This window comes from Choloepus didactylus, chromosome 5, assembly GCF_015220235.1.
Source record: "Choloepus didactylus isolate mChoDid1 chromosome 5, mChoDid1.pri, whole genome shotgun sequence".
Lineage (NCBI taxonomy): Eukaryota > Metazoa > Chordata > Mammalia > Pilosa > Megalonychidae > Choloepus > Choloepus didactylus.
Genome location: NC_051311.1, coordinates 148065803 through 148086722, shown reverse-complemented (window position 1 = coordinate 148086722; position 20920 = coordinate 148065803). Strand labels below are relative to the sequence as shown.

At 37.7% G+C, this 20920-nt stretch overlaps 1 pseudogene; it reads left to right on the top strand.

Moving 5' to 3' along the window:
- Positions 1-2096: 2096 nt before the first annotated feature.
- On the top strand, positions 2097-5205 carry LOC119535469 (annotated as a pseudogene).
- Positions 5206-20920: the final 15715 nt, after the last annotated feature.

Below are 20920 nucleotides of genomic sequence, written 5' to 3'. Positions count from 1 at the left end.
CTCTATTAAATAAGCAATAAAATTGTTTTCTGTAATAATGGGTAACTTTAAAGAGTAGGGACATGAGGAAATAATTTTGAAATGAGTATTTTTAGGGAATGAGGGAAAGATGATTATATGAACATGAAAGCATTGCTGGGCAGCTAAGGCCCAGTAAAAATTAGAAACTCTTAATTTGCAATGACTGTTATCATGATCAGCTGTGACTTTTTCCCCATCTGTCTTTATGTACTGGGTGTTGAAGGACTCTAAAGTTAGAGTTTTTCTAATAGGTGGAGAAAGACAAAGGGACCTAATAGTGCCAGTTATGAATTTGTTATCTCTTGGCTCCAAATCCATCCTTCTTTCCCTGTTTGGGATACTGGGGTTGAACCCTATAAACATTTCTCCTTGCCAGCTGGTGCAATGTTAGGCCTTGTCACCAGAGGGTGCTGGAGGGACACTGTAAGAGGAAGGGGCTCTTCCTGGTAATGGTGCTTTCCTATGGGGTTCCTATGGTGGCTGGGGTGGCTTTCCTGTTTCCTGGACATGGGCAGCTTCCCTGTCACTTGTGTGCTGGAGACCAGGGATGCATTCCCCCCAACGAGTCTTACTGACACCCCAGCAGTGGCTTCCTGGCAAGTCTAGTAACTGCCCTGCAGGTGACTTCCTGTAGAAATTCTTTTCCACCAAGTGGCCACAGCCTTGCCCTCTCCAGTGAGGTCTGAATCTTAGCTTTGGGAGGGGGGGTGCTGTCTTCCAGGTTGGTTGCTTTCTTGAGTTCTCTGTCTCAGCCCTAGAGCTGGTGGCTGCTCCTTATATCTGCTTTTCCTGTAGTCTTTAGAGTTCTCTTTACTTCTCTTACTAGTCAATTCCTTGTACTAATTAATAGTTTGTTATGTTAAAACTTTTCCTGTTGAAATTACTGGGATGCTTTCTGCCTTTTGAACTGCACCCTGACTGATACATTAATTGAGAATGGTTTCTGTGTGAAATCAATTTGAAATTGTTGCTTACCAAGAAGCTGTATCAGGACAGGTATTTTTGAGTAAATTAAAGTCTGCATTCACAGAAGATCAAATGATGAGATGAATCTTAGAATATGAATGAGCACAGAGAGTTTGGTCAAATTGATTAATCTTCTCTCCACCTTCAATGACAAAGATTGTTTTATTTGAATGTAAGAAGACTGGTTCACTAAGATAAAGTAAAAGGAGCTATTGACTATTCATATAATAGATTTGGACAGCTATCACTGTGGCAAATAGTTTTGTAAAAGAAGTACCTGGACTTTTATCACAATTAACAATGAGGAAGCATCCACAGAAATTTGTGCCTTGCCAATTTGCTTGAAAGTTCACAGTATCTCTGAGATGTTTAATAACTTATATTTAACTAGATTTTATTGATATGTTGATGAAGTATAATTTTCTGTTGTGCAGCGGTCTTAATTTTAATGATAGCATTTGTGGTGCATATAAATTTCTATTTGTAATTCATAATTGCTATTGGGAGGAAATATTCCAATTTAAAGAAAAGTTGATTTGAATATGTTATTTACTATCATTAGAAAAGCAAAACTGGAGGTTGATGCTTTGTTGATATGCATTATCAAAATTTTGCTGGCTGTGGGTGAGTCCTTTATTCATACAACATACTTTTACTGAGCTCTGAATAGTATGCAGGACACCCTTACATACCAAGGATACAGAGGTATATGAGTCATGATCATCTTGCATAGAAGGGTGACAAATTACCAAAGAAGTTCCAGAATATCATACCAAGGATGTTAATTATAAAATTATATTAATCTATCTACACTAGATTCTTGGTCCAGCTGCTGTGCTGCTTAGAAGATGTCTTTAGGAATTATGTAATGGGGTTGGAAATAGAGAATCCATCACTAAGCATTGGAAAAATACCTTGTCAATTTCAAAGATTTAAATGGTAACTAATATTTAGAAACATAATGTATTTATTAGTCAGGGTTCTCCAGAGAAACAGAACAACAGGATATGTGTGTGTGTGAGTGTGTGTTTGTGTTTGTGTATGTGTGTGTGTGTGTGTGTGTGTGTGTGTATAAAGGGATTTATTAAAAGGAATTGGCTCATGTAACCATGAGAGCTGGCAAGTCTGAACCCCATAACGCAGGCTGCAAGCTGGAAACTCTGGTAAAGGTGATACAGAAATCCTTAGTCCGAATTTTCCCTGGGGAACTGACTGGCTGGAAATTCCGGTAAAAGCTTATGTTGAATTTGAGGCCGAAATTCTTCTTCTGACCTCTGAAACCCTCAGTTCTGGCTTTTGAGACCTTCTGATTGAATAAGGAGATTACCCAAATTTCAGAGGGCAATCTCCTTTATTGATTGCAGACCCAGTCAACTGATTGTAGATGCAAATCCCATCTACAAAATACCTTCCCAGTAACAAGAAGGCCTGTGTTTGACCAAACAACTGGACACCATAACTACTTACACAGGAAATTAGCCATAACACTTATGGCAACAGGCTCCAAAATCACAGCAAAGAAAGAACTTCATATTTTTTTATATTATTTTATGGGGAAAACTTTATGATCCATATTTTATTGAGTCTATGATGTTATCAGTTGTAAAACATGCCACTGTGTGTGCAACAGTTTTAAGCTCAGCCTCTATTACACTCTGTCTCCTCATTCCTTGAGCAGCAAGCATGGATTGAGTGGTGAGAGAAAGATTCTTTTTATAGACTATGCCCTGTGAATGCTGTTAGGTTTGTTCATAATCATGTAGACCTCCCTGTCCAAAGAGGCAAAAGGAAAACTTGAATGATGCATACAGGATATCTATGACATAATGAGTACCCTATATTTGCAACGTGAGATAGATTGGTTAGCAGACCAGTGCCTTTGGACCCAAAGATGTCATAGAAGAGAGGCTTGCAGCACAAACCTAACAGTTTTGGTTTTCTACAGTCCCAACCTAATGTTTCATTCCTCTGCACTCGCTTATTTTACCCTTATTAGGTTCACATAGAGTTTAAATTTATTCCCCACCCAAAAACCCACAGGAATCAGGCAAATGTGTTTTGATGGATTTTTGTAGTTTCCTTTCAGAACCAGATGTTGGACAGCAGCCATTTTAGCAAAAACACTTGCTAGATGGTCAGGTTAAAAAGGGAAGGAAATCTGAATAAATCAATTGAAAAAAATTGTTCAGTATATCCATGCAAAAGAAGTTTAATTAGATGCTAGAAATTAATACCTCAAAGATTTGAAGTTTATAATCACTGGAAGCATTTAAATCAGTGGTTTTCACACCTCAGAAGCATCAGAATTGCTGGGAGTGCAATTAGAAACACAGTTTGGGTTTCTAATTCAGTAGGTCTGGGGTGGAGTCCAAATTTTTACACGTGCCCCAGTGCTGCTGCTGCTGCTGGTGAGGGAACCATTCTTTGAAAACCACTAATTTAAGCCATGGTACTAATTAAATATTTTATTTTTGCTTTGATTTCTTGCCATAAAGATTTGAGACACAGAGATGCTATTTCTGGAGGGAAATGGTGTTGTGAGATATAGATGGATCATGACAGCCATCCAGCCACTATTAGTGACGTGATGATTTGGGTACTATCTCTGTAGATAGAAGACCAAAGAGGAAAATCTGCATAATTCAGGAATTAAGGTTCAGATTTTGTTGAGAGCGCTTATTAAGTTTGAAAAAAAAATGAAACTTTTCTCAGTCCTTTAATTCTCTACTGCAACATGAAGATCCTCTGAAACCAGATGAACTAGGAATACAAATTTTAAAAGATAATAAATTGTGAAATATTTTCAACAAGAGTTTGATAAAGAAACATATGTTACTTTCCTAAGGCTGCCATAATAAATTACACAAACTTGGCAACTTAAAATAACAAAAATGTATTCTCTCACAATTCTGGAGGACAGAAGTCTGAAACTGAAATCAAGATATTGGCAGGCCAACCCCCAGGGGTGCAAGAAGCCCAGCAAATCCCAGGGCCAGTGGGGGTCTGGCGAGCCTCGAACCCAGTCAAATGTTATGTGCCAGGCCTCCCCTGTGAAGTGTACACTTATCTCCATGATAAATACTTCGATTGTCAAGAAAGAAAACTAGTTTACGTGCTGCCTGGCTGGCCTCAGGATTTGCTGCACATAATGTTAGCAAGAAACAAGAGCCACATACTGAAGAACAATATATTTTCCAAATTTAAAAAGCTGAAAAGCCTGGATCTGCAACAGAATGAGATCTCCAAAACTGAAAGCAAGGCTTTCTTTGGTTTAAGCAAACTTAACCACCCTCTTACTGCAGCACAACCAGATCTAAGTCTTGACGGAAGAGATGTTCATTTATACGCCTCTCCTGAGCTATCTGCTTCTTTGTGACAACCCTTGGCACTGTGTGAGATTGAAATGCTTATCTCAGTGCTGCAGATTCCAAGGAACCAGAATTTGGGAAACTATGCCAAATGCAAAAGCCCACAAGAACTGAAAAATAAAAAACTGCTGCAGATAAAATCTGAACAGTTATGCAATGAAGGAGAAAAGGAACAATTAGACCCCAAACCCCAAGTATCAGGGAGACCCCCAGTCATCAAGCCTGAGGTGGACTCTACTCTTTGCCACAATTATGTGTTTCCCTTACAAACACTGGACTGCAAAAGAGAATTGTTGAAGAAAGTTCCAAACGACATCCCTCCAGATATTGTTAAACTTGATTTATCACACAATAAAATCAACCAGCTTCTACCCAAGGAATTTGAACTAAAGAATCGTGAACTAAAGAAATTAAATCTCAGCAGCAATGACACTGAATTCATACATCCTGCTGCTTTTTCAGAGCTCACTCACTTAGAAGAGTTAGATTTACCAAACAATAGTCTGTATAACTTTGACTACGGAGTATTAGAAGACTTGTATTTTTTTAAACTTTTCTGGCTTACAGATAACCCTTGGAGATGTGTCCACAACATCTACTACCTCTATTTCTGGTTAAAGCACCACTACAATGTCCACTATTAATGGCCTGGAATGCAAAATGCCTGAAGAATACAAAGGGTGGTTTGTGGGGAAATCTGTTCCGGGTTACTTTGAAGAATGTTCCAAAGACAAGTTACCAGCATACCCTGAAACTTTTGACAAAGATACTGAAGATGACGAATGGGAAAAAAATATATAGGGATCACATGGCAAAGAAACAAAGTGTAAGAATCACTCTAGTGGGATAACTTAGAAATTGTTCTGGTTGCAACTGGTTTGGATTAGCTATACCAGTGTCAGAAAAGCATATGTTTAAATTTTGATTAATTGTGTTGCCTATTTATGCAGATTTGGCATAATAAATTGATTATTATTATTATTATTATTGTGACAATTATGGTAATCAAGGGAATATGCACATCCTACTTCTCTTTCCATTTGCACCCTCATCCCACACTGGTAACTGCAGGAGTTGGGTCCTAACGATGGCATTAGTATTTCATAATGTCCTGTATAAATGTTTCTGCTGTTTGTTGAAGATAATAAAAACTTGGTTAAAAAAAAAAGATATTGGCAGGGCCTCACTGCTTTTCAAAGCCCTAGGGAAGAATTCTTGCTTTCCTCTTCCAGCTCCTCGTGGCTACAGGTGTTCCTTGGCTTGTGGAAACGTAGCTCTCATCTCTGCCCCCCGTCGTTTTCCCTTGGCCTTCTTCCCTCTATGTGTCTGTCCTCTCTTCTTCTAAAGACTTTCGTCACTGGATTTAAGGCCCACCTGACTCATCCAGGATGATCTTGTTTCAAGATCCTTCCTCTAATTACACCTGCAAAGACCGTTTTTCAAATAAGGGCACATTCACAGGGATTAGGGTTAGAGCTAGGACATACCATTTTGGGTGCCACCGTTCAACTCACTACAAACTTTGTGAAAATGAAAGATTCCTTTCCACCCAATTTAGTGTAAACTAAAAATTCATGTATTTCAGAGAAAAAGTGGGACATGCTTCTGTAATCAAACTGTTATATACCTATAGAAAGAATGAACGATGATAATAGTCTTCACACAATGATTTTGTTGGAACACTTTTGGTGTGCCTTACTGAGGCGAGACGAAAGCAGAAGCTTGTGTGGTAGATCGTCTGCCAAGCTGGTGATCAGCAATCACTCCCATCCCAGTGGACGGATCTCACATGCCCCTTCTCCAATAAAGGGAACCTCTTTCCCCTACCTTTGACTTGGCTTGACCAATTGATTGTTGCAGTAACGATGTAGCATGACTCGTGGATGTAAGCCTTAAGAAGCATCAGAGCTTCCATTTTCACCCTCTTGGGAGCCAGCTGCCATGTAAAAAGTCAAATACCCTGCTGGAGAGAAGTCACATGGAGAGAGTGGCACTGGGGGACAAGAGACTTCAACAGAGAAAGAGGCGTGGCCAGCGCGCAGTCATTCCGGCCATGCCTGCTGAGATACCCTCAGGTGAGGGATGTCCAGACCAAGCCGCCCCAGCCAAATCCGCAAGGAGCCGGGAAGAGCGCTCACTGCCAAGCCTTGCGCAAGTTGCAGAATTAATGAGCAAATAAATGATTGTTGTTAAGCTACAAATTTTTGTTGGTGCTTTCTTATGCAGCAGTAGATAATTAAAACAATTTTTATTTTATTTTAAATTTAAACAATCACAAATGTATAGTACTTACTTAACAAAACTGGTATTTCTTAGTGAGGATATAAAGAAAAAGCAAAGTCACCTTATTGTTAGAAAATTCACTCTGCTTTTTATTGTTAGTTACTTATTTATAAGTATCAAATAACTGTCTTCTGATTTTCTATATTATTTCTGTCAGAGATATTACCATGAGCTGAGGTGGTAAGACTTGAAAGGGTCAGGAATTGGTGAGTGGAGAGGGACAGTTGTCAGATAGGGGTGGATGTTATTATTCCTTCCTACCTTTCTGCCTTTGCTAAGAGTGTCTAATTGCCTGTAAATATACTAGAGATAGAGACATTTGTGAAAGTTAAGTGGTAAAGAGGTTGAACCTAATCTAAGACTTTGAATGCAAATTCGAGGAATTTTGACACAGCAATGGGGAGCCATTGCAATCGACTGATTTTCAAAATATGTTAAGAAAATTGAGGCCTTTCACTCTCGAAATCGCACTCAATATCTTCCCATTGCTTACCATTTAAATCTGTATCTATCAGACAACCTTAAGCATCACTAGCAGTTGAAAGTACCAGTAGGAGGCTGTTGAAGTGATCAGATACTGGCATAGATGATAGGATACAAAGGTAAATGAGACAGCCAGTGAAAAACCAATGGGCTGTAACTTCCTGCACATTGCTCCATTAAAATAGGTGTTGGGGATTGAATCATGTTCCCCATAAAGACACGATCAAGTCTGAATCTCTGTCACTATGGGTGTGAACATATTTGTAAATAGGATCTTTTGAAGCTATTGACGTGTGGACTCGTTCATGAATGGGGCATTTTCAGATCCTGTTTAAGTGAGGCCAAATTGAATCAGGATGGACTTTAATCCATATGACTGAAGTCCATATAAGGAGAGGAAATCTGGACAGAGACATAAATGCCTGAGCAGGAGAAGGAGAAGACAGAAGGAGAAGCCGTGTGACGGAGGCAGAGAAGCAAGCCAAGAAACCCCAAGGACAGTGGCAAGCCAGCACCAGGATAATACAGACTCCAGGAGAAAGCATGGTCTGTTGAGACATTGATTTTGAATTTCTAGCCTTCAAAAGCATGAAATAATGAATTCCCATTGTTTAAGCTAACCCACTGTGTATTTGTCATAGCATCTCTGGCAAATTAAGAACGAGTTTCCTGTTTTTTGCAGACACTGGGAATAGCAATCCTTGATGAAATGGAGAAAGGCAATGGGAGGTATGGATGCAGGAAGACAGTTAAGGACCCAATTATAAAGTTTAGTTTTAGTCAGATTGAATTTAAGGTGGCATTGAAGTGTTAACAGATGGAAAGGGGCAAAAAATATAGGTATAAATTAGGCATCTGTCCTCTGTTAATGAAAAGCAGTAAAGCAGAGCGGTTTAGAGATGTGAAAAGCAACCAGATTGTCATTTTGGCTTTGACATTTTATAAATCTATAACTTTGGCAAGTTGCTATGCTCTATTTGCTTCAGCTTCCTCCTCTGTACTGAGGTAATAAAAAAAGCACCTATCTCTTGGGATTGATTAAATGTGATGATTAAATGGGTTAATAATATATTTAAGGCACTTAATGTATATTTAAGACAATTAATGATGATTAAGTGGATTAATATATTTAAGGCTCCTAGGACAGTAGTTTATGCTGTATAAATTTTAGCAACTAATTATGCACCAGTTGCCTCCCCACATCTATTCTCCCCTTCTTGTTTGGTAACAGAAGCCCTGTGTTGTTAGAGATGACAATAGGCTCAGCTAAGCAAACTGTATTTTCTTATGGATAGAGCTGGCCAGTGATCTGTGAATGGGAGTTAAAAATGTGAGTTAAGGGAAAGTCTTTTCAAAAGGAATTACTGGCCTAGTTGGAATGGTTTTTCCTTTTCCTTTTCCTTCTTCTTTCCTAAAATTCAGAAATGATGGCTGGAGCTGCAAGAGCCTTCTTGAGAAAGATCATGGGAGCATCTGAGCCTTTGACTTGGACATCCTTGAGTCCTGAGCCACACCAGCAAACATCTGCAAACCCACCTCAGATTCCTCATTACACACAGAAGTACAAGATTTATTTGTTCATGCCATTGTAGACAGGTTTCTCTTATAACCTTACATAATTCCTAACTGATACATATTCCATTATTACAATGAATGGAGTTTCCATTTGAGAAACAATTGTCTTGGGGGAAGGAAAGGAAATGGATCCAAAAGCAACATACCATGAAAGCCAAAAATGGAATAATAGTGCAAGAAGAAGGGGCTTCTCCTAAATATGATTTGCAGTGCCTTGCTCATAGCAACTATAGTGGGCTACATGAACAGAATCCTTAATTTGGATTTAGGAAGTTATTTGTGAAAAAGCAAGAAATCCTAACTCTTAAAACTTAATCCATTGGAAAGCAGTCTAGCAATGCCTCAAATGATTAAATCATATGAATGCCCATGTGACCCAGCAATTGCACTTCTACATATATACCCAATAGAAATGAAAACATATGTCTACGCAGAAACTTGTACCCGAGTGTTTATGGCAACATTATTCATAATGGCCAAAAAGTGGAAACAAACCAAATGTCCTCAAGGGACAAATGGATAAACAAAATGTACTATAATCTGTACAATGGAATATTACTTGGCCATAAAAAGAAATGAAGTACTGATACACTTTACAATAAGGATGAACCTTGAAAACATTATGTTAACTGAAAGAAGCCAGGCACAAAGACCACATATTATTTGACTTCACTCATATGGAAGTCCAGAATAGGGAAATCTATAGAGACAGAAAGTAGATTAGTAGTTGCTTAGGATTGGGGGCGGGGGCAGGGTTAGAAGGGTAATAGCTAAAGGACATGGGGTTTATTTTAAGGTGATGAAATGTTTTAAAATTTACTCTGGTGATGGCTGCACGTATCTGTGAATATATTTAAAACCAATGAATAGGCAAATTGTATGGGATGTGAATTATTTCTCAATAAAGCTTTTCAAATAAAACTTAATCCAGCTTTTTATCATGTTAAAGGAATGGTATAGATAGATAATTACAATTCTGATTTAAATCAAATATGGAGATGGGCTGCTACAAGAATCTGGAATGTGATGAGAATAGGTGAGGGGCTGAAGCAAAAGGAATAAATAAATCTACCTGAATACAAATAAGGAGTTGATAAGTAAGAATTTCTTTACTGACCAGAATTATGACCACCAAATGGGGGCCTAGAAATATCATAAAGTTATTTCAAAAATATGTTAGTTTACAGAGTACAAATTTTCATCTTTACTATCTATTCTAATAAGGCATTATGCTGATACATCAAAGGTTCTGCTTTTTAAGACATAACTAATACTTGCATTGTACTGAGGGGGAATGAGTGGGTGACTGGGGGGAGGGGGACTCAGACAATTTGGGCTACTAACTTTTTCTGAAATCAGCTCCAAGAACCCTAGGCAATTCTTAGCTTTCCCCAACTCTCTTCTACTAGCATGCACTAACATTGTGTACTACAACCAGCAAATCTATATTCTATCCTTTCTTGACTCCAAAGATGCTACCTCAGAATGTTCTGTAGTTTCAATGCTTGCAGTTCATCCTCTAATCTACCACTTAATGCTCTCTTCATGAATACATGAGCAAATATACATAAGCAAATATACATTAGGTATCCTCATTACCATGTGGAAAATTACCTTGATGCAACAGTATTCTCTAAGTACACTCTTTGGATAGCTTGCCCAGCAAGGCTCACAGACAAAGTTAAGATGCCTGAATCATAGAGTTCATTAAATCAATTTATAACACACAGCTAGAAGCAAGGGAGAAAGGAAGAGGTATTTTAATATACTTAGGGTAAGGTGCAAGCAGGGCAGAAGGACCATATCACTTGGATTCTATGTTCAGCAATGTTCATATGGCCTCTCTGATGCATTAGCCTTCTTGTTGATAGTGTTGTTATGAAGACCAGAGTGAGCAAGGAGCTCAACACATGGAAGGTGCCTAGAGTTAAAAATACACACAGTTGTTCTAGGGAAGAGATGTGGGTCTAAGTATTGACCACATCTATGGTTCACCAATTAGCCCGTAGGTAGCTACAAATGTTACTTGCATTTCTTGGGCCAAGGACACATGGGCCAGTGTGGATGCCACCAACAGGTAGTCAATATAAGGTCTCAAGAATATCGAGCTCTTACTATGTCTCATGCATTACTGTATCATGAATATGAGGTACCCCGTGGTCCTTCTATCTGTGTTAAATACATGCATGCTCTATTGACTTTATGTAAACATGTCTCATAGGTTACTAACTTGCTTATCTGTGTTAAGCTATCTAAAGACTTCTATCCATGTCTTAACAGCTACTTGCTTACTCATTATCTATGCCTAACACACCTTATTATTTTCACCTATGCCTTACAAACCACTAACTTAATCATCATCTCTACTTCACACAGCTTTTGAGTTTTATCATCTCATTTTCTGCTATGGAACATACATTTCTTGTGTTCCATACTGAAGTTAATATTTTCAATTAATATAGAAAATATACATTAATTAATGGGAAACACCATTAATATCCTATTAACTATGTTCAAAGCATACATGTAATAAAACTTACTGTCAGACTTTTAGCCAATGGGTACACATAGGTCATATTAAACAGTGATAACACACTGACAAACGACCTGGCCCTTCTAACGCAGTACTGCAATGCTATCCAAAGCTCCTGGCAGGTAATTTGGGGAGTCTTCAGGGGATATCTCATGTGCACTCAAAATAGTCTGTTTCATATGTCACTGTACTTCTTTGCTTGATAAATGTTCTCATGTATTTCAGGCAGGGAATATAGCTATAAATTAGAAGATATATGCACCATTAAAAGAGAAGCTTGTGTTCTACCATCATTTGGAATTTCATTTTTAGTTTTCTCCCACCCTCTCTGAGGATCTTAATAGGAGTCCCATATGGGAGCTAGGTAACACCAGATCTCAATTAGTCAGAGTGATTCTGAGAAAAGTATAGTATCTGAAGCTGTCTTACTATATCAAGCTCAGTATACTCAGAGCTTCCTTTTAGAATCACTTTTTTAAAAAGGCTCCATGGTTCTCTTCTAATGGGAAGAGTTCTGGGTCCTGCCTCACTGATTCATCAGGCACAACCACATATATATGTAAACCTCAGACTCAAGCTGACCCTATCTCAACACATACACATTTGTGTGCACATACACATCACACATATATTATTCCCAATATTTTAAACCTTGGATGATAGGTACCATCTTCACTTCACAGTTGAAGAACCTGAGGTTCCAGGTAGGTAAAGTAACTTGCCCAACATGGTAGTCCTTGGCTAAACCTGTCATGCTCAATCCCTCTTTGCCCTTGTAAAACTGGAGGTGATTGATTGTACATGTGCTTACATGGTTGCAAAGTGACAGAGGATAGGGGATGACTTGTCATTACCAATATATATCCTAATGAAGCAAGACGTCACTATGGGACAAGAGATGTTTCTGGTACCTGAATGTTAGCTTCAGGTGATGTGGTTGTTCCCATTCCACTCCATCATGTTGATGGTAGCAGTCCAAGCTGTCATGAAGTTGGCAAGTGAAAACTGAAAAGATGATCATCCAATATTGGTCTTATGGATACTCCTCCATATCTTCTATGGGCCCTGGCAACAAGGAAATGGAGATTATTACGAGATCTTATCAATAGAATAATTTCTATCCTACAGTTCCTGATTTGATTCTCTTGACTGTTGGACATGTGCACCCAAGACTGTGTTTCCGACTACACAAATATTAGAATGACAAAAGGAGCTCCAAACTGCAACCTCCTCATGATGACTCAGTCAATTAAGTCTAGCAATTTGGAAAAAAAAATTGTCTACTTACTTCAGGGAAAATTTTAACCCAAGAGGCAACATTTAAGCAGATCCCTGGAACTGAAAGTCAATAGCATATTTCAGAACAATCAAATTTAATATGGTTTGAGGTTTTGTAATAAAATCTCATATGATCCTAAGTAAAGAATGAAACTCCCTTCCCAGAGTGCAGGAAAGAACTTGAACTGATGATACTGAAAAACAGGTTAAACCAAACCAAAGGAAACAGACAGTAGGATGGGAGGTTCTGCCAACACAGGGTGGACTGGAACAGATAGTCACTTATACTATCATTTTCCAAAACATCCTCTTCCTGGAAGCCAACGTTACCACTTGGCCTGCCAAAGGCCATGTGACCAGCATTAATAACAAACTCAAGTCAACAATATCCTATGAAGTCTTAACTCTTTATCTCACAGAAGTTCTGTTTTGAAGATTCATTAGCATCTTTCTGTTTTGAAGAAATGTGAAGACTTGAGATAGCCCAGAAGGAATTGTCTGAAGGGGCAGTTTTCTTTCAGAAGTTCCCCTGCTTCCAGAAGCCCTGAGACGATCACATTTTATGCCCAACATTTCAAGGAGGCATTTTTATCACTTGAATTTGTCTATGGTAGCTCAAAGGTATACCCAAATGACACGAAATGAGGCTGAATATTAACACTCTTGTATCAGAAGATAAAACTTAAAATTGTGTCCTTTAAGAATTTAAGCCAATCACAACAGTTTATGTGAAATGTATTTTTGTTTTTGGATTTTCCTCAAGCAAAGACAAACGTGTAAAAAAAAAGTATTCTACCTAAACACAGGAAGAAAATTTTATTAGGTACTGAGACAATAGTTTCTCAGGCCTAGGCAGCCTCTGTATTCTGTATTTGGATTTTTTTTTTTTTTGGTCTGTTTAGATAACAGTGAATGTATTATTGCTTTAATATCAATTTTCATATTACTATAAATTTAATCATTTTCACATGCTTCTTGGTCATCTGCACCTTTGTGACTTGTATATTCTTATTTTTGCTCATTTTTCTTTTTGGTGATTATCTTTTCGTGTCCACTTGTAAGAGCTCATTTTTTAAAAAAATTGTAGATGTTAATCATTGAATGAGCATTACATGATAATTTTTTTAAATTATCTTTGGTTTTAGTGCCATAAGACTTTAATTTTAAAAGCTCAAATATACCTATTTTTAATAGACTCTGGGTTTCCAATATTGGTTAAGAAGAATTCCATTGCCTTAGACCATACACATAGTCTCTTAGATTTTATTGTAAAACAATTATTATTATAATTAATATTACTGCATTTATTTGTGTAATATATCTAGAATGTTTTTTAAATAGGTGAAGAGTGAGATCCAATTTTTGGTTTTTCCATTTGGATAGCCAGTAGTGAGAGCACCATTTATTAAATTGCCCATCCTTTTTTATTTCATAAGATCATAATTTGAGTTAAATATTAAATTATCATATATATTAGGATCCATTTCTGGATACTATACTCTGTTCCACTGCTTAATAAGTCAGTCAATATCTATGCCAATATCATATTTGTTTAAAAAAATCTTTGTATTAAATTCTGTTCATCTGAGAGACAAGTATCCCTCCCCCCCAATCTCTGTTAATGTTTTTTATACTTGACATAGCTATTCTGGACACTTTTCCATATAGAATTTAAGATCATGTTATACCATTTCACAAAGAAACCCTATCAGGATTCTAATGAATTTCAGTACATTGTATATTATATTTAGAAAGATTGATATTTTCAGTATGTTAATTCTTCCAATTCAGGACTATATCTGTCCATATGCCCAAATCTTGGCACATCTTTCACTAAAATACTGTGGCATTCTGATATAGGTCTTGTGACTTTTAAATTATATTTATTTTTAATATTTTCTTGTTTATTTCTGTTATAAAAGAAATACTTTCCCCTGTTTTAATTTTTAGGTGCTTATTGCTAAAATAGAATAAAACTATTCATACTCATGTAATTATCTTTTATCCAGCTACCTTGTCTTACAGATTTTTTTCCTTTTGTAAATGTAAAATGTAAATAAAACTGGGAAAAGTTTGTAATGTTCATACTAAGCAATGGTTATTGGTATATAAATAAAATACTTCAAAGCAAATAAAAAGATAAGCCTGTCATTTAAATATAGACAAAGAACATAAATAGCCATATAAGTGGCTAATAGCTAGAGGAGATATTGTGCTCATCCGTTGACCTGCCCTTGATGGGGGACAGGGGAGGAACTTGGTGTGGTAAGTATTCAGAGAAATGGCTTCTATCTGCAGGTGGTGTGAATGAAGATGGCATGGATGAAAAACAATTATACCAAGTTAGATACATATTGCTCCAGTTTTAAATTTTAATTCCTCTTTTAGGAATACACCCACAAATGGCACTGCATTTTTGCTCCTAATTTTACAAGAGAAAGTAGATACAGAACACAAATCTAAAGTCTGAAGTTTGAATAACGACTACTTTTAGAATCTTAGATAAATGAAATAAACCAGTCAGGAGAGAAAAGAGTAGTTCAGAGAGATAGACGGGAAACCAGAAAGTGCAGTATCAACGACATATAAAGGGAAAAGAAAATTTTGACAGGAAATCAATGGCTAATACCAACTTCTATAGAGATCAACTAACATTATTTTCAGGTTGATAGAATGGGCTGATCCATTTGAAAACTCATGTTAGGAATAACATAGAGAACTTACTTGACACTTCATATCAGTTTTGGAAATTTCAAAACCCGCCTGTTGTTCACCAACTGCTAAAACCTATGTGAGGAATAAACACACACAAATATCCATTGTTGGTGCCTTTTTATAAAGTCTTGTGTATATTCAGATCAAAGGCAAATGATAAATGGATCTAAAGTTTGAATCTGAGGCCTTTATATGAGGCAATGGTGCATTGTTTGTTTTGCTTAGGCAGGTCACCAAAATAAAAACTACTCAAGAAGTCGGATGCTACTATACAGATCATCTGGAAAAGCCCAAGGAAGGGTTATGTGCTGGTGCTGGGAAAGGGAAATTGTCCTCCAGGCCCGTGAGCTGGTGCAATTGTCTACTGAGTGGCTTCAGTGGTTTTATCCGCTGCTAAAAAGCCAAGAGAAAGGGATGAAATGGGGCTACATTCCATACCACAATGAGCCGGAAGAGAACAGTAGCCAAGTGAGGGTTTTGTTTGTGTGCTGTCCCTTCTGGCACTCAGCATTGCTGCACAGACCGTATGGGTTTTAATCATCATTTAAACGAGTGGCTCAGCCTTGGCCTTCATTAGGTTTTTATATGGCTTTGATGATAACTCAAAGGTAATAGAACCTGCAACTTCCAAATTATGATCTTCAAAGCATGGTGCTGTCATGACTTGAAGGGTAATCACCTATCATGCTCTTATATCCTGATTATCTCTTGTATATCCTGTATACAATCATGTCAAAAAAAGACTAGATAGAATAGCTAAAAACTGAGATTTACTTTCAGCCTGGCAGTCTACAATTCCCCACAGACTCCATTTTGAATCATAAAAATGGGCTGGAAACATACCACAGTTTGAATCTCCACAATTCAGAGTCTTAGCTCAACACTAGGCATGGAGGTTGCTTTCTTCAAAGCCTTTTTTTCCTTGCTCCTGAAGTACTGAGTGGGAGACCAAAAAATATATGATACGAATATACAATTAAAGATATCAAACTGATTGGCAATGATGAAAAAAGGACAAAAATCAATGTTTATGGAAATGTGAAGAAACAGATTTTCTTGTGCACTCTTAGAGAGGAAAGTAATGCAATAGTAATCAGAGTACTTAATTTTTTATCCATTGACTCAGCAGTTAGTTTCATGGGAATTTATCCTAAGGATCTAATAAGACAAGTGTCTAAATATCTGTGTAATGGTGACTTAAAAATCTGAAAACTGTAGGCAAGCAGGAAATTGTAAAGTAGCCTTAAAAGGTAACCTTCAAAGCTAGAAGCAGGCTGTAATGGAAGCTCTTATTGTCGCAAAGGAGCAATATGTAAACATAAAGTCTGAAGCAGTTATGTAAATGTAAATCTTCACCCAGATTTGAATAAGTATTCATCGATGGTCTCTAGACCTCCCAGATATGAATAAAGGTTTTTCATCCATCTCCCTGGGCACCCCCTCCCCTCCTCACCCTCACTGGGGGCACCTTTCCCAGGTGTCACCTGGTTCCTAAAGGAAATAGGGAAAAAACGAAACAACTGAAATTCTCCATACCTCTGTTACATGTTAACTAAAACAATTAACTCTCTTTGTCTCCAATGGGTATAGAAACCAATTGAACAAACACTTGGAGGAGGCAGATTTGGGAAAGCTTCCCGTCTTCCCGCTGGCATAAATAAACCCTCTTTTCCTTCTCAGTCTGGTTCGGTGTGACATCTATTGGCCATGCCAAGAGATGAACCCAGATTTGGGAAGTGCCCCTTCTACATTAGTTTGCTAGGGCTGCTATAAAAATACCACAGATTGGTTGGCTTAAACAATGGGAATTTATTTTCTCTTTGTTTTGGAGGCTAGAAGTCCAAAATCAAGGTGTTGGTAGGATTGTGCTTTCTCCGAAGTCTGTAGCACCCTTTGTGGTGGCTTGCTGGAGATCCAAAACTCAGTCTGCCTGTGCCACATGGCCATCTCTCGCCTGTCTCCTCCTCTGACTCCTACCACTGTGCCCCCAAATCTCAAAGGACTCCAGTCATATGGATTCAGGCCCACCCTGATTCAGCTTGGCCTCATCTTAATGGGTTCTTCAAAGAGTCTGTTTACAAATGAGTTCACATCCACGGTACAGGGGTTAGAACTTGAACATGTCTTTGTGGGGGACTTGACTCAATCCAGAATAATATAAAATTATAAGGATAAATGTTGTAATATAGCTTATACTGTAAACTTTTACACAGCCTAAATCTTTAACAGTGATTGACCTGTATTTTAGTCTATAGATGTTGTTGATTTACTCAGCCCTTTAAAATGTCATGGAAGTGCATATGACATGGGAATAAATTATGTGTTCTTTCTCTTGCCAACATTTTAATATGAACTATTTCAAACCTACAGAAAAGTTGAACAAATTACATAGACAACGTCCCTGTATCTTTCACTTAGATTCTATATTTAATATTTTACTATATACTTCATCACATATCTACCCATCTATTTCTACCTGTCCCCATCTATCAATCCATTTTTTTAAATGCATTTCAAAGCAAGAAACAGACATAATTCACTTCCCCCTACATATTTTAGCATGTATATCATTAAGTAGAGTTCAATATTTGTTTAGCATTCTTTTTTCAGGTAAAATTTGCACACAATTAAATGCACAAATTTTAAGTATATCATTAGATGAATTTTGATAAATGCATATACCTAGGTGATGCAAACCATAAGAAAATATAGACTATTACAGGCACCCCAGTAAGTTCCCTCTTGCTCTTTCCTCACTTGCTTCCTTGCCTTCTTTTCTGATTTTTCCACTAGAGATTAGCTTTGCTTGTTTTAGAACTTCATATGAATAGGCTCATACAATATGTACTTTTAGATAATACTTCTTTCACTTAGTATTATTTTTTGAGATTCATCCATATTGTTGTGTATATAAATAAATCATTTCTTTTTATTGCTCAGTACTATTCCATTGCATAAATGCACCATTCTTTGTTTATCCGTTCACCTATTTATGGATACCTGGGCTGGGAAACATGTAATGCATTAAATGAAAAGAAAAAGACTGTAAAATAGGTAATATGGCTGCATATTTGTAAAACACATACACAAACATATTTGTAAATACTTTTGAGTATGTTTACATAGAAAACTTTCTGAAAGGAGAGTCAAAAATACTCTAACAGTGTATTCTACCCTCAGTGTTAGAATTTAGGTGATTTAACTTTTTTGCTTAAATGCTGTGGTGGATTGAATTGTGTACCCCAGGTTTGGGCATGTTCTTGGTTGTGGTATGCATTTTGGTGGGTTTGAACCCATTGTAAATAAGATCTCTTCAAGATGTTGCTTCAGTTAAGGTATGGCCCAAATGAATCAGGTTGGACTTTAATCCAGATCACTGGAGTCCTTCATAAACAGAGTAAAAGTCACAGGGAGCAACAAGAAGCCAAAGTCAATGGAACCCAGAGGAAAAAGAAAAAGATGTGGCCATGTGCACTGCCATGTGACAGAAAAGCCAAGGAACCCCAAAAATGTGGCCAGAAGATACCAACCCCAGGAAGAAGCAAGCCTTTTAGCCTCTGAAACAACAAGCCAATAAATTCCTGTTGTTAAGCGAACCCATTGTATGGGATTTGTTTTAGCAGCTAGGAAACTAAAGCACATGATTTCTAGCTCTTCTACAATTAAAATTCAATAACTAACAATTCATCCCCTTTAAAAATTATCAGACTACATACAATGGTACTGTAAGGAGCTGAGATTGAAAAGAAAACATTGAAGTAGAATACAGTTCTCCTTCCCTGAAATCAACTGGAAGAACAAAAATGTAACTGCTAGGCTGGATGAGCCACAACAGATGAGTGTCTTCCCACAGAGGCCTATAAAGTAACTCAGTGCTGGCTGTGCAGAAACAGCTTTTAAAAAACGCCTCTCTAAACAAAGACTCAGACTGGAGTCCTGTGCCTGGATTAGAAACCCACCTTGTAAAATCCCCCAAAGCTGTTTTTTCTCTTATTTACAAAGATTGTGAATTAATCTTTTATTGCTCTCTAAGGAGAATGGGGTAAAGAAAAAAGAATGAAGCATTTTACTAAAGGTGATGGAGAATAAAGAAGGGCAAAGGAGAGTGGAAAAGGTAAGTTCTGTGACAGTATTTTAAAAAATCTAACTGAATGTATTACCTCACATTATCTTTCAAGGCCTGTGAGGTTCTAGGTATGTATTAGTTTATTTAGCAAAGTAGGAAGAGTGAGGTGACATGACTTGGGAAAAATCATGGAAAGAGGTAGCTTATGTCCCTTGTGCCTTTATTCAGAATTCTCTCAACTATCTGTTCAACTGTGTTGCTATATTTAAAATGTTTTTTAAAACTATATCTTAACTCCTGGCCTTGTCAGATGTTTTGGATTAAACTGTGTCTCCCAAAAGGATATGTTTTACTACTAATCCCTAAATGTTGTGAATACCATCCCATTTGGACATAGGATCTCTGAAGATGTTATGTGATCCTATTTGGAAATAGGATCTTCAAAGATGTTATTATGAGGTCAAACTGGATTAGGGTGGGCCCTGATCCAATATGACTGGTTTCCTTAGAAGAAGAGGCAATTTGGATGCAGAACAGAGTGAGAAGATGGTCATGTGATGGAGCAGAGACTGAGTTATGCCGTAGGTGGTCAGCAAGCCACTGCCAGACCCTAGACACTTCAGGGGAAGTGTGGCCCTGCTGACACTTTGATTTTGAACTTCTGGCCTCGAGAACTGAGACAGTAAATTCCTATTGTTTCAAGCCACCCAGTCTGTAGTAGTTACAGCAGCCCTAACAAATTCAGATGTGAGTTATGTTTCATATCAAAACCAAAAATTCAAGAGGAGTCTTCTGAAATGGACAGTTACCTGGGTGGACCAAAGGAGTTTCCTCAGAAGAGAAAGGAACACACCTCACTTCCTGTGTTCAGCCCATCTGAGGAACCCAGATTGTTCAGTGTCTTGTTCCTATAAAAGAGGATTGCGGGCTGAAGAGCCAGCCCCTGATGTTTCTCCCTCCACACTTTTACTCAGAAGGGAAGCAATTCAAGAGTACAGGATTTTGGTGGGGGCAGGAACAGAACCCAGACTTTCCCACTTCTGATTTGAGAGTTGAGTCATTGGATGAGTTTAAGACAGAGCCACAGTGAGGGCACCTTGCATTTATCCCTCATTTTGCAAAAAGGGTTGGAATGAGGCCCTTGGGTGGACCACGGTGTGAGGACCTCAGGGAGCTGCCCCTGTAGCCCCGGAAGATTTGTATAGAGGGCACTTGGCAGAGGACACAGAGCACTGGACACCGAGTCAGAAGGCAACTGAATCCTGGCCCTATCAACAGGTCATGGCTCTTAAACTCTCTGAGTCTTGGTTTCCTAATATGAGAGGGAAGTGCGTTAAGTAAAATAAAGTGGATAAAATACCATACAGAAAATACCTAAATAACTTGCTACAGATCTCAGTTTTAACAGTCCCAAATAGAATAATTGATTCCAGTTTTTATTTAATACTTAATTGTTTAATACTTTGGTCTGGGTATTGATGATTATATAAAGACAGATAAATTTAATGATTAAAAGCATGGACGCTAGAGTCAGACTATCAGTTCAAATTCCAGCTCCATCGCTGAGAGCTGAAAGACACTGAGATGTTTCTTGACCTCTCTCTGCCTCAGTTTTCTCATCTGTAAAATGAG